The sequence below is a fragment of the Equus asinus genome, chromosome 23, assembly GCF_041296235.1.
Source record: "Equus asinus isolate D_3611 breed Donkey chromosome 23, EquAss-T2T_v2, whole genome shotgun sequence".
NCBI classification, from domain to species: Eukaryota; Metazoa; Chordata; class Mammalia; order Perissodactyla; family Equidae; genus Equus; species Equus asinus.
This window is the reverse complement of record NC_091812.1, coordinates 33,686,363-33,700,972: the sequence shown is the minus strand read 5'-3', so window position 1 is coordinate 33,700,972 and position 14,610 is coordinate 33,686,363. Positions and strand designations below refer to the sequence as shown.

Sequence of the window (14,610 nt, the reverse complement as noted above, 5' to 3'; positions counted from 1 at the left end):
GGAGACACAGATGAAAAGAGAAAGCACATTCCACCAGGTCCTCTTGACTTACAGCCAAATGCACAAGGTTCTGGCCCCGAGTTAAATTTGGGGGAAAGCAAAGCAAAAGGCAGAGCTGCTGGCAGCTGAGACACAAGCACTTCAGCCCCCAGAGCTCCCTCCAGGGACAGAAAGCCCAAGGGACCAAAGCTAAACGTCTGGCCACTTTATTCTGCAAGAAGCCCTTTTTATGCTGAAATGTTGGTTTTGTTTTGTCTGTTTGTTTTTCCCTTCTATCTTCCCTGACATTCTTTTCCTTTTATGGTTAATAGCATGGGGGAAAAAAAAACCTTTAAGACATGAACCTTAAAACCCATAAATTTAATTACAGAAGTTGACTCAATCGTTCTCAAAGGTTTACTAGAGGATAGGCAGAACGTCTTTTAAAGATGGAAAAATAAAGATACACAGCAAAGCAACAGATTTGCTCGTCCCTAGTTATTCAACAAACATGTACTCAGAATAAACTATATATGTGTGTGCGTATGTGCATGCTATCTATCTGCTTTATCTTTCCCAGTGCCAAAGGAGATGAAAAATGTCAGTGGGTGGGTGTGTATTTTGGAAGGGAGGACAAGAGAAAGACGGAGCAAAGTGAACATGCACTGCTGTGGTCCAAAGTGAACGGCAGTGGCTGGCTAAGAAGTGGGACCGAGTGCTGTGATTGTGCACACCAGGATGCAGCACACTAAGTCCCATGGGACAAAACCAGACCACTGCCTGTGTTTCCACTGCCCGAGACTTTAAAGTCGTTTTCACATTTGTAGATGGTTGGGAAAAAAAATCAAAAGGGGAGGGGCTGGCCCAGAGGCATGGTGTTTAAGTTCGGGCACTCTGCTTCGGCAGCTCAGGGTTTGCTGGTTCGGATCCCAGGCACAGACCTAGCACCACTTGTCAAGCCATGCTGTGGCAGGCGTCCCACATACAAAATAGAGGAAGATGGGCACAGATGGTAGCTCAGGGCCAATCTTCCTCAGCAAAAAGTGGAGGATTGGTGGCTGATGTTAGCTCAGGGCTAATCTTCCTCAAAAAAAAAAAAATCAAAAGGGGAATCCAAATTTTGTGAGATGTGAAGATGATATGAAATTCAAATTTCAGTGTCCATAAATAGTTTGACTGGAATACAGCCACACTCTTTGGCTTACATATTGTCTAGGGCTGCTTTGGCACTACAACAGCAGAGCTGAGAAGCTACAACAGAGATCCTTATGGCCTGCAAAACCTATGTACTATCTGGCCCTATACAGAAAAAGCTTGCCAACCCCTGCTTTAGAGGAAGGAGATGTCACTTCTGCCCAAGGTCATTATAAGGCAGGGTGACATCCACCCGACTTTTCCATAGCCCCTTCTATCTCACTGACCCTCCCAGAGGCCTTGGAGTGAAGAGATAGGAAGGGCAATTTCACCATTCCCCCTTTTACAGCTGGGGCAGCTGAGGATCAGCCCCATCTAGGGACTCATGCAATGGTGGCTAATCAATGGGAGCACTCAATTAAGCCTGTCCTGACCCTTTCTACCCCGTGGTGCCAAGACTGGAGTGGTACAACAGCTACACACACACACACACAGCCCTCCCATGTGAGATGAGGGCATCATACACGGGGAGTCCAGCTGGGCAGGTGGGGTCGGGGGCTGCTGGGCCCCAAAACAAAGGAGACCTCGGGAGCTGCTGGGGAAGTTTCCTATCCCCAGACCAGGAGTGAGCCCCCCAGCCCTGTCCTTTAGTCACTAAGGGAACCTCTGAGAGCCTCAAAGTCCTGTCCACAATGTAAGTCCTCACCTGATGTGGTTGTGAAGAGTAAAGGAGATCACGCGGAGAAGCGAATCAGTTAACAGTGTATAGTACTTAGCACGATGCCTGGCACACCATAGTCGTAATGTTAACTTGTTTTCGTTCACTGGATGGGGAGCCTGCTGAGCTTTTAAAATAGGAATTCATATGTATTACATTAGACGACCAGAGAGCCACAAAGGATGCAATAACACCTGAACACAACACTAGGTTAGACTTTCGTAGTACCTAACACTATGGAAACACTCCATCTGTGGAACAAATCCTAGCTCCTCTAGGACAAAAGTCCCCTAGGTATGAGCTCAGGAAAAAAAAAAAAATTCTTGTATTTTCAAGTTATTTGGAAAAGAAGTGGGTGTAAAAACCAGTTTAACATCTGGAAGAAATATATTAGGTTGAAATTGAGAATTAAGTAATTGAACTGAACAGTTAGAACTCCCAGCGTTTGGGGGCGGCGGCTTGGGAAAGAGGCAGGAAGGGAGACGGGCAGGAAAGGACCGTGGGGAGAGATCAGCCAGACCAGTGAGGAAGCAGTGCAGGTCGGGGCCCACTGGCTGGGCACGGTTTACACCGCCCAGGAAAGCCACTAGATTTAAGAACCAATCCATTCATCTTACTCCACTTTCCATTTTCCACACTAATAATTTCTTCTTTTGGAAATAAAATATCTACTCAAAATTAGTTTCCCTTTGGGATTATTGTGACATCATACACCCACACTACCAAATATCCAAATGAACTGAAACAAATGAAAAAAAACCCAAAACTCTGACATGAAATTATTTCATACTATAAGAAAATAAGCACTCTTTTGATGGAGCTAATACAATAGAACAGTGTTTTTTAAACAGCACATCAGGACCCATTAGTGCTGAAATCAGTTTAGCGGGTTGGCAATCATACAGAATAGAATAGAAAATATCAGAGTGTATTACACATAATAAAGGATCAGTATTGTTGAGTAAAACTTCTGTTTCAGTGATACATTTGTGTGTGTCTGTGCATGTGTGCATATTTACACACACTCATCTATATTGCTAAGCTATGATGTAAACTTTATCCACATGAGGGATCATGGTCAAAAAAAGTTTAAAAGCCATTGATTCATGCACTCTGCTTTGGTGGCCCCGGTTTTGCAGGTTCGGATCCCAGGCACGGACCTGCACGCTGCTCATCAATCTATGCTATGGCAGCGTCCCACATGAAAAATAGAGGAAGACTAGCAACAGATGTTAGCTCCTGGCCAATCATCCTCATAAAAAAAAAAAAGAAAAGCCACCAAAACAGAGTGTGATCCACTTGAGGAAAGTTAAAATCCCGGTTCATTGAATAGCCACGGGAAGGGGTAATTATTCCCAGGGAGTGGAGTTTCTTTAAATGGCAAGCTCTTCCTCTGCATTTAAAATATGCTACAATTTACAGGAAAAAAGGATTTATGTACACCTTGCCAAGTATACCTCTTCTTTAAAATAAGGTGTACCTGTCAATGAATACAGAATTGATCTCTAGATACAAAATGTATCAAAAATCAGAAACATAAATGATGACATCGTTCAGAATGATGGCTAATCAAGTCCTTTATGAAATAAAACATTGCTGTATTTTTCATACTAATTAATCCACCCTGGAGCAGAAGAGGAGGGGGCTGGAGAGGAAACTTAGTGGGCAGGGATGGTTTCACCACCTCCACACCTTGACGACCTCCCACCACCACTTTGCATATACAAAGTCAAGACAAGACTTCTACTGCCCCCAAAATTATATTTCAGAAAAGAGAAAGTCGCCTTATGGTTGAATCCATATAAAGTCTCCCATAGTATGAGGCATTCTCTCAGTGACTTCTGAATGCCAAAAAGTCTATTATCTCCAAGAATAAAGGAATTGATATCAAGCAATTAATTCATTAATGCTGGAGGTGATGGCAACTGATTTTAAAGGGAGAAACCAAGTCAGAAACATGTTACCTTGTAAGACTGACAATTTCATGAGAAGGGGAGGTATGTTTCAAAGGTTACTTGAGAACGATCTGGAGAAGACAGCCTGAAACAACCACAATCAATACCAGATAGGGACGCTTATGGAGGTCACATGATTGAAACAGAATGGATAAATGAATGAAAAGAGGCCAAGATTTTAACACCAATTTAAGTAAATATTCCTCCACAATTGCCTGTATTGGATGTCCCCATAGAACTCACTCAGAAGTGCTAGGTTGTAGAGATCATGAATATACATCTTTAGGAAGAAAGGAAAAAAACAAATGTTTTTATGATATGTGAATGAGCATACAGGGCTTGGAATAAAGTCTGTAGTGGCAGCATCAGACAGAAATTCAAGGGGCTGGCCCGGTGGTGTAGTGGTTGAGTTCATGTGCTCCACTTCAGTGACCTGGCGTTTGTGGGTTCGGATCCCAGGCATGGACTTACATACAGTTCATCAAGCCATTCTGTGGGGGCGTCCCACGTACAAAACAGAGGAAGACTGGCACAGATGTTAGCTCAGGGCCACTCTTTCTCAAGCAAAAAGAGGAAGATTGGCAACAGGTGTTAGCTCAGGACCAAGCTGCCTGACAAAAAAAAAAAAAAGAAAAAAGAAATTCAAGAAGTACTATATTTCAAACCAGTTAGACAAAAATGAATATGCCAAAAGTGACCTAACGATGAAAAAGACTCTTAAGTCAAAGAAACATGTGCAACTTTTGAATAAATGACATCACAAAATGTGAAAGCAGGATATCATATTTCTAAATTATTTTATATAATTGATTTTATATGTGATTTTAATTTTATACCACTAATTAAATATAGGTAGAAATTTCACTCTTTATCTATATCCTTAAAATGTGCATATTCAAGTTGATGTAAAGCCTTTTTTAAAACCATCTCATTGGAAAATTGAGGACTAGTGTATAATCAAGGATACCTTATACATGGGCATATATGGTAATCTGCATCCCAGCTGAAGGCTGTCAATAGTTGGCTTCTGAGTGAACTGAACCACAGGTAGCTGTTGTAATACATTAAAATCCGTAAATTAAAATACCAATAACTATCAAACCAATTCTTATCTGTTAAAAAATTCCTTATGAGATCTCTTTGCCATGTGGAACGGAGGCTGTTGATACTGCCCCGTGTCCCCTCAGCCCACTTCTGAGTTCTCCTGTAGCTCTGATGGACAGTTCCCCTGCACACCGACAGCTTTCCAACCTCCAGCCCACACTGCCTCTCTGCTCATCTACCCAATGGCTTTCTCCGGTGCCTCCGAAGCTTGCTCAGGCTAATATTGGTAGCCCTAAAGCACAGGCGATTTAACGCTCCCAGCATCGAATGGTGGATAAACATCCCAGTTTCCCTACTGCTTGGTGGACCATCATAAAGTGCATTCTACATGACACCAGCAGAACCGAGCCTCCATTGCCCACAACGGCAGCGTGCTCATGAGCCCACCTCTTACTGGCTTTCCTTCCTTCCCTGTCTCATTTTCTCCACTCGCTCATTCATGCTTCTTGAGATTGCCTCCCAGATAAACTATTTGCACCAAGTCCTTGTCTCAGGCCTGCAGGCATAAACTATTTCAGCATCATGTGGTGATTCTGTGTCCTCTTAGAAAAACAGCTGTCTGCAGAAATCAAGGTAAAAGAGCTTTACCCTCATTCTTTAACCTGAATTACTTAGACCTTTGGAAATGTCTCATCCATTTCTTGCATTAACTACCTGATGACCCCTTACTAATGCAAAGAGTTTTTCTGAGGGTCGTACGGTATACCCAGATGAACAAAACATCATTCTAGCCTGAAGGATCTTACATTTGAGAACAGGACATGAAACATGGAGGAAGAAAAGAAACCCCGTAACCAAAGAAGATTCAGACCGCAGAAGAGTGACATGGCAGTTCCAAGAGAGAGACGACTTCCAGCTGACTAGTATGTCATCACTACCCAGACAGAGGCACTTTTCAAACTTTCTAACTTAAATGTTTGATTGAGGGCATCCATCTTTTCATAAACCCAGAACTAACTCTCACTCAGGTTAGCCCAAACATGGTATGTGATGATACAGCCTTATGGGCTACTCATTCAATACCAAAAGGCAAAGCACCCCACTGCGGGGTCCCTTAAGTGACTGCTCCATCAATCAGGTCTCATACAATGCGTGCAGGTGAAGCAAGGAAACCAAGGAGGCTGCCCTGCTGTTCCTTGATCATGCCAAGCACGTTCCCACCTGAGGCCCCTCCGTCTTGATATTCTCTGCTTATAAGGCGCTTCCCCCAATTATCTGCATGGCTCGCTCCTTCACCTCTTTAAGGCCTCTGCTCAAGGCCTTCCCTGACCACCCTCTATAAAACAGCAGCACCCCTACACTCTCACGCTCTATTGCCTTCCCTGCTTTACTCTTCATAGCGCTTACCACCACCTGACATGTTATATATTTGCTTATTTATTTTTAAATCTCCTCCCACTAGAAGGTCAGGATAGTAGGAACTCTCCCCGACACACACAGGCACACACACACACTGTATCCCTTGCATGTAAAATAGTGTCTGGCCCAGAGAAGGTGTTCAATGAATGTTTGCTGAAGGAATGAATAAATGATTTCACCATTAGAACTTCAAAATCATCCCTCAGCACAGCTGAAGTTCCATAAACCCGTCTGGAATCGTGACACAGCCCCATAAATCAAGGGTCTAAAGCATGCACAATTATTTTGTGAAAAAAAATTTTTTGTAAAGCTTCAACATATGTAGCAGGTATGAATTTAAAAAATTGTGTTGATTCTATCAGAAACTTGTATAGGCCATGGAATGCAACTCATTCAATGTCCACGGTCTAAATAAGAAATCCTGAAATTTTCGATCTTAGATATTATACCTAGCTTATAAAAAATTAATTTATTCATGCAACAAATATCTATCGAGTGCTTTCAATGGGTACAGTGTTGGGTGAGGTGCCATATTTGATTTTTCTTGTGAAAAATCAACTTTACACTTCACTTTAAAGCCATATCCTGCCTTTATAGATAGGGAAACCCCATTTTCTTGAACACATTTATGCTTTTTTCCGTTATTTTACTACGAGTTTTAAAGTCAGCGATTCCTGAGAGAATAGGCACAGGAAATACTTCAAGTGGAGTCTTTTATTCAGCTAATTTTAAAGGTAAACGTTTTTCTCTTTTCATTGAGTTTAAAGGAAGGAGGAACCACGGTAACAACATTTAATGCTCACTAGTACAAAAAATACACAAGTAGCTGTCAAACTCAAATTTCATTGTTTGTGTCACTGAGTCGATTCCAGCTCCTAGCGAGCCTGTGTACTGCAGGGCAGAACCCTCCCCGGTCTTTTTTGCACAATCCTCGTCACTGTATCAAATAATGCTTTGGAAGTACCAGATAATTTCCCCAGAAGTGAGTGGCCAGGTCCTTTTTCCTAGTCTGTCTTAGTCTGGAAATTCCACGGAAACCTGTCCATCATGGGTGACCCTGCTAGTATTTCTACCAGGGCTGGCTAAATACATAGAGCTGATTGGTTCCGCTATAAATTCATACTCTCCAAAATGCAGGAGGCCCTCATAGTTGAATGATAGTTTTTTATTCACCCCTAATTGACTCAGTACTACATTTCCACAGCTCATACTCCAAGTTTTTGTTATTTTACTCATGGTCTCAACCTGCCCACCTCTCTTTTCACTTTACTTAGAAGACTGTAGCCAAATTCCTTTTATACCGCTTCAAAATTCCCATGCTTCTGTCTCAAAAAGAGTCCTTCCTTTGCCTCCATCCAGTACACTCCCATCTTCCTGAAGATTACACTCCATCAGTTTAGCCCCTCCCTTATATTTCCAATCTCTCTTCCCTTCAATGGATTCTTCTTCTCCAGTTATAAAGCAGGCTCAAGTCTTCCTATATACTACTAAAGACATCTTCTCTATACTATGCCATTCTTTGATGCATCAAACTCTCTGTCCTTCTTCACCACCCAACTTATTAACAAAGAAGTCTGTCTTCACCACTTTCCATATACATCACCCGCACTCTTCAAGCCCTTGCAGCCTGGCTGCCACTTCTACCAGGAGTCAAATCCAATGGCTTTTCCTTTGTTGCACCCTTATCCCCGTGCGGTATGCTGTTTGAATGACCTATGAATGATGGTGGCTCCCCTCACCTTTCTCAGCTTCCATGACACCATACTATTTCTACCATTTTTCTCCAACTGCTCCTTATTTAACATTGTTCTTCTTTCTCTTTTCCCTTCCAACATATGGACATCCCCAAAGGACCCCACCCCTACTACCCTTTGCGTCTTCTTGCTTTGTTTTCTTTATTGGCCATTCCTGAGACTGGCCAAAATTGCTCCTAAGTAGATGACTTACAAATCTCTCTTTGTAGCTCTAACCTCTCTCTGAAGACCTACACCTGCAATGTAGTGCCTTCATTTGCACACACTTGTCATGCCCAAAGCGAAACTTCTTTTTTCCTTCTTCCTCAGCCTTCTCCGAACCTCTTTTCTGACAATGAACCACATCCAGCATTAACGAATTGCTTGATTTCAATTCCTACTATCTTGGAGATAACAAGCTTTTTGCTTTTTGGCATTCAGAAGAAAGCAATTTTGATAATGCCTAATAATATGAGAGGTAATATAATTTGGGGGGGAATAGAAGTCTCGTCTTATTGTTGTATATGCAAAGTGGTGGTGGGAGGTCGTCAAGGTGTGGAGGTGGTGAAACCATCCCTGCCCACTAAGTTTCCTCTCCAGCCCCCTCCTCTTCTGCTCCAGGGTGGATTAATTAGTATGAAAAATACAGCAATGTTTTATTTCATAAAGGACTTGATTAGCCATCATTCTGAACGATGTCATCATTTATGTTTCTGATTTTTGATACATTTTGTATCTAGAGATCAATTCTGTATTCATTGACAGGTACACCTTATTTTAAAGAAGAGGTATACTTGGCAAGGTGTACATAAATCCTTTTTTCCTGTAAATTGAAGCATATTTTAAATGCAGAGGAAGAGCTTGCCATTTAAAGAAACTCCACTCCCTGGGAATAATTACCCCTTCCTGTGGCTATTCAATGAACTGGGATTTTTATAGTGGACTTTCCTAAAGTGGATCACACTCTGTTTCAGTGGCTTTTTAACTTTTTTTGACCATGATCCCTAGTGAGAATACAGTTTACATCATAGCCTAGCAATATAGATGAGTGTGTAAACACACGCACGTGTACACACACATATCACCTAAGCTGACAATGACGTTTCACTTCCTTGCTCAGCATTCCAATTATTCCTGCACCCTGGCTCTTGAGTCTGTCTCTTTCTCTTTTACCCCATTGCCTCATTTCCCCTTATCCTTAATGTGACTAGAGTCTACCTGGTCTCCCTACTGCCAATCTTTTCTCATTTCCTTATGTCCAACACAATGCTCCAAGATTCTCACCCTAAAGCACAGTTCTCAACCTGCCAACCTTCCTCCTCAGAAACCTTCCATGGCTCCCTAGTATTTACTGAATAAAATCCGCATAAAAGTTGCTCCACAACCCTGAAGGAACCTCCCTCACCCTATCTCTCATTACATCTCTTGGCATTCCCTGAGCTCTAGACAAAACCCACCCTTCTTTGTTGTCTGTGCAAGCACACAACTTCCCAGCACCAAGCCTTTGCTGCACTATGTTCCTCCGCTAAGTGTGCCCTCCCTTCCCTGCCAGCCCAGACGCCACCTATATAATCCCAGCTGAAATGCTCTCTTCCACATAACCTTCCCTTCTTCTTCCATTGGAAGTCATTTTTATATCCTGTGAATTCCCACAGCACTGCAGGAATACAGCTTTTTCGGCACCTGTCCATTTTCCACCATTTTTACAGTTAGTGACATGCACGCCCTGTCTCGCCTTCCAGGCCACGCACTTTCCCTGGGTGGGATCTAAGTTTCCTTATTCTTCAAATCTCCAGCACTCCCAACATTTCCCAAACCTTATGCAAAGGTATACCATGACTGAGATGCAGCAGGCAATTAACGAACATTTGTAAATGAATGATGGTAACCCAAAGGGTTAATTTGGGGGTTTAGTACTTGAAATTCTCTCAATTTTAGCAACAATTACTTCTTTCTTGTAGGTTACAAGTCCCATTTCCCACAATATCATAGTTTATTCCTTTTGGCCCCACAGGTCAATATTCAAATGTCTTTTACCTCCAAGTCTTCTGAAAAACAAACTCCTTTAAGAGACCCAATAATGGGAAAGAAAAGCATTAATGCTACTTTAAGTGAAGAAAATGCATCCACATGAAACAAATGGCTTACTGCACCCTACAGAAAAAGGTACAACTACTTACCAGACCAAATTACAGGCTTCAAGCTGTATCACTAACCTTACCAGTCAAATCTTTAGAAAAGCCAGGCTTTGCATTTAAAAAATTGCCACATTTACATTAGAAAGGAAATCACTAATTCCTGAGTCATCAATTGTGTGTCGTAGAATTCTTCCTTTTCTAAACAGTTGATTTACCTTGGTAATTCCTAATATTCTTAAACTTTCTTGTAAGACCTTTACATTTCTGGATTTTACTTGCTAATATAAAAATGAAAACTTCTTTTTTAAAAAACTGAAACCTCTTAGAATGCCTTTTAAATTCCCTAAGTACTTTTCTCAGAAAGAAATTGGCAGAACTAACAAGAGAGTAAAGAACTAAGATTCGAAATTCATTTTATAAATCTATCCTTAAATCTTGGATGAGATCCAACAACTTCACATTAAAATTTTAGAAGGCTCAAATTGAAGGACATGGGGAAATTCACTTCAAGTTCAGCTTGAAGAGCATCTGGTCTATATATCATCATTAATTAAGAGAAGATAAATGGGAAGAAAACAACCATATGTGGATAGCTATAGTTTTATTATTATCAATGTAATGACAGTATCATGCAACCTTTGCCAAAACAAAACAAAATTTTTGAGAAAGAAACCTTTGACGCCAACGTGTTGTATATTTACTTGTATAGCCACGACTGCTACTGGCTTTTCAAAGAGGACCGGGGCAGCCAGTTTGGATTCTGACAGCAATGCAGTAGAATTTAAGGTGTTGTGGTTAAAATGCGTTCTAAGCAGGTTAATCTAGTCACACAGCATTTTAATACAGAAGTATCAAGATGTTAAGTGTAAAGGCGTATCCATTCCTACAAATAGCGCAGGAGAAATGTAGGACTAGGAAGTCAAACTGCAGTGGACACACACATGAATATGCTATCTCCCTTCCTATCTCTCTCTACCCAACCCCACACAAGCCGATCTTTATCACACAGAGACAGTTAGACAGCTATAGACTCTGCATGCAATTCTGTGTCCGGGTTCCCACCTGGTGACTTACTGCCAGCCTGACATGTTCCAAATTCCCTACTAGCAGGCTGCATTGGCTAGGAAAGCAGACTTCAGTGACCTGGGACCCCACCACCATGGGTCTCAGAGGATTTCAGTTCGCGAATGATACATGGCACCATCTAGCCATTGTGAAAGCCGGGAGAGTGGATGTCACCAGCAGTGGAAATAAAGTATCCCTTTTCCTAAGGAAAACGCCCTGCCTGTGTGACGATGATCAAAGGGGTACCAAAGATTTCTCAGTACGATCTTTTTCTTCTTTTTAAATGCTCCCCCCACCCCCAATCTCTCTATACACACCTCTGGAGTTCATTTTAGAAGAACCAACATAAAGACCACCCATTCTTCAGTCATAAGGTCTCCAGGGTTTAAATGTGGAAGGAGAAGATCTAGTTGACATTTGAAGTTGTGGGGACGGAGAAATGAAGGTGGCCATTAAAGACCCTTCTTCTTCAGGTTGGACAAGAAATAAACAATAGAAACTGCAGAGTCAGGGCGTGTAAGCCCCTTACAGAACAGGGGCTGAGGAGAGAAGTGTCACAGGATGGAAGCTCCCTTCAAAACCGGGGACACCAGCAAACCACGAAGAGTAACCATTATCCTATTTCCCTGCCATGTGCCCAAAGCTACATGCACACTTCCACATTGCACAGCAAGAGGCCAGAGAAAGGGGAAGTGAGAATGCCTACACCGGGCCATCCACATGCAGGAGCAGAACGGAGACTGCACTCAGAGTTGCAGGGTCAAAATAACAAACACGGTCCCACAGTCAGCGGGTGACAGTAAGTCAGGGCACCAGCAGATCCCTGGGTCTGGAGTGCACCTTGGGGAGCGTGAATGCAATCACACGAGTACACACACACACTTACACACATGGGATTTTACAAATCCGTCCCTACCCCACTGCCTCCCTCCACACTCACACACCAAGTGCATCCTGCCCACCTCATCGTTGCCATCACCACACTTTCTCCTGGAGAGTCAGCCGAGGGATGAGGGATCCTAGCGGGGATTCCTGGAAATGTCATCCCCCAACACCTTCGGTCCGCCACCCCCATCCCTTGGCTGTACCTTTTACACACACACACAGTCTTGCCATGTCTGTCATCAGGCCCGTCTGCTGCCCCCACAGCCCGGCATCTCAGAGCGCACCGGACACCAGGCATCCCTACCCTCAACGCCCTCTTCCCCCGCCCGGTTTGCTCGATGGCTAAAGGCACTGCCCCCTGGATGTCGCCGGCTGTCCCCGCTCGTCGGCACTATTGTTCCATGCAGCCCCTCTTGAGCCCAGGGGCGCCCTTCGGCGAGGACTCGGGCTCCGTCGGGGGTGGCATCAGCTCCACGCACCCCCATTCACCCACCCCTCCCTGGCGGTGATACCTTGCCTGACAGCTGGGTCCGCGGGCCCGCGGGAGCAGGCGGCGCTAATGACAGCGTTGGTGCCAAGCCTGGGAATAAAGCTCCGCTCCGGCCGCTCCTACCTCCAGCGCCACCATCTTCTCCCGCCGCCGCCGCCGCCGCCGCCGCCGCCGCCGCCGGGACCGCAGCCGCCCTCTCCCAGCTCCGGCTCCGGCTCCGCAGCCGCCGCTCGGGCCCCTCCGGTCCCGCGGCCCCACCCCCTCCTCCCCACTCTCCCGCCCCTCGTGACGCGCGCCGGGGCCGAGCCGCGCCGGCTGGCGAGGGAGGGGGCTCCGGGGCGCGCGCGCGCGCACACGCCGCGCGCTAGTAGCGCCTCTGCCTCCCACGCCCACCCGGGCGCGTGCGCGACGCGCGAGCCCGAAGCAGCGGGACGCTGGGCCCCACCCGCGGTTCGCCGGGGCGCGCCAGCCTGGCGTGGTTGGCCGTGCGGGGCGCTGGTGCTTCTCGCCGCCTCTCGCGCCCTGGCTCAAGCAGGCAAGCCCTGGTGTGCGCGGGCCCCGCCTGGGCTCGCGGGCCCCTCCTCCCGCTCCGGGCCGGGCGCCTGGAGCGGCAACTGCGGCTGCATCCCCGAGGGGACCGACGAGGACCTCCACCCTCCTCGATGGAAGTCTAAGGGGGTCCCCAGTTTCCAAAGCAGCAGCTGTGGCCAACCTCTGCGCGCAGGAACAGGCCACGCTGCAGGCCCACGTAGCCGGGCGGCCGCGTGGGCTCCTGCGGTGTGTTCTTGCTTTAGTTACTACCGAGCTTTCCCGCTTCCCAGGCCCCTTAAATGCTGCCGGCACTTCTCAGCCTGGTGGCCACAGGAATCCTCCAGAAAGGGAGATTCACGGTGTCTCTGGAACGCGCTGCAGTCCTGCGTTTTCGCCGCTAGGGGGAGAGCCTCTCTGGATTGGGCCCGAGCGAAGCCGGCCGCGTTTGCAGCCCTCCAGGGAACTCCTTGGTCCTGCGGGAAAAGCAGAAAGCCTCTGGATTATGATGCTGGGAAATGCTGGACTTGGTTTTGCCACCCGCTTCGCAGTTCTGGGTGATCAGAACTTAAAGTGCATTTGAGCCTAGCTTAGGGCATCAGCCCCGGATATGGCTGAGAGGGAAGGATGAGGGGACCTGTGCGGCAGAAGCCGGGTGGCAGGTGCTCTGCGTTAATGAAAAGCAGTGGGCTGGACAGGCCTCGGGAGACCTGGGTTCTGGCGCCAGCCTCACCCGTAATTGGCAGTGTGATATGAGCCGAATCATTCCTCCTCTTCGGGACACAGATTTCTGAGTAATAAGTTATATTTGCACAAAGACTTATAGTTTGCAAAACCCTCTTCCTATACGTATTCTCACCTAGGGAAATAAAGATGAGCCTTGGTTATCCAGATCCCTTGGGAAATGGATCTTTTACCAAACCTTATTTCCATCTTATTTTAAGCACAATGCCTCCAGAAAAATCTGGGGGCGTAGCCTGAAGCATTCTTGAAGTCTTGTGTTTTAGCTGTAAAATTCATAGGAATTTTGCATTCTACTCCACAATGAATCTTTTTTTTTTTTTGCTTTCATAAAGAAAACAATAGCTTCTCCCTCCCCCAAAAGATCTTTTAGTAAGATTGAAATATTATATACCAGGAAGATGTATCATGCTGGTCCTGTGGCATTCCATATTTTTTTATTTTTCAGTAAGTATTCAGTATGTATTCCAAGGCATGGTCCTTGTCCCAGAGCTCGCAGTACTCTGGAGGAAACAGCTATTGAACAATCAGACTAATAAGTGCCACTGTGATCACTTCTTAAATCCAGAGGTGCTAAGGGTTCACAGGGAAACCTGATCTAGACTCCAGGATTAAGTAAATTTTCCAAGGAAATGATGCAGCAGAGAGAGACTTCCAGGTAGAGAGCCAGACGGCCAGGCAGAAGCCCGCACAGGTGGGGCTGAAGTGAGAAGGGAGGTGAGAGGGCTGGACAGGCAGCCAGCAGCAGCCGGCACCTGCAGGACCTCATGGGCCATTTTCA

General features: G+C 45.3%; 1 protein-coding gene across 5 annotated transcripts in view; it reads right to left on the bottom strand.

The window, feature by feature from the left end:
* The window catches only part of APBA1 (amyloid beta precursor protein binding family A member 1), a 215,195-nt gene extending 202,384 nt beyond the window's left edge, over nucleotides 1-12,811 (bottom strand). For 2 of the 5 annotated variants that reach the window (XM_070495554.1, XM_070495558.1), the window contains exon 1: nucleotides 12,583-12,744. The gene's annotated coding sequence lies outside the window, so the exon portion shown is untranslated. Of the gene's footprint in view, nucleotides 1-12,582 lie in introns of all 5 variants that reach the window. The other 3 variants (XR_011497275.1, XM_070495556.1, XM_070495557.1) reach the window with 3 other exon arrangements.
* Between the last annotated feature and the right edge of the window lie 1,799 nt (nucleotides 12,812-14,610).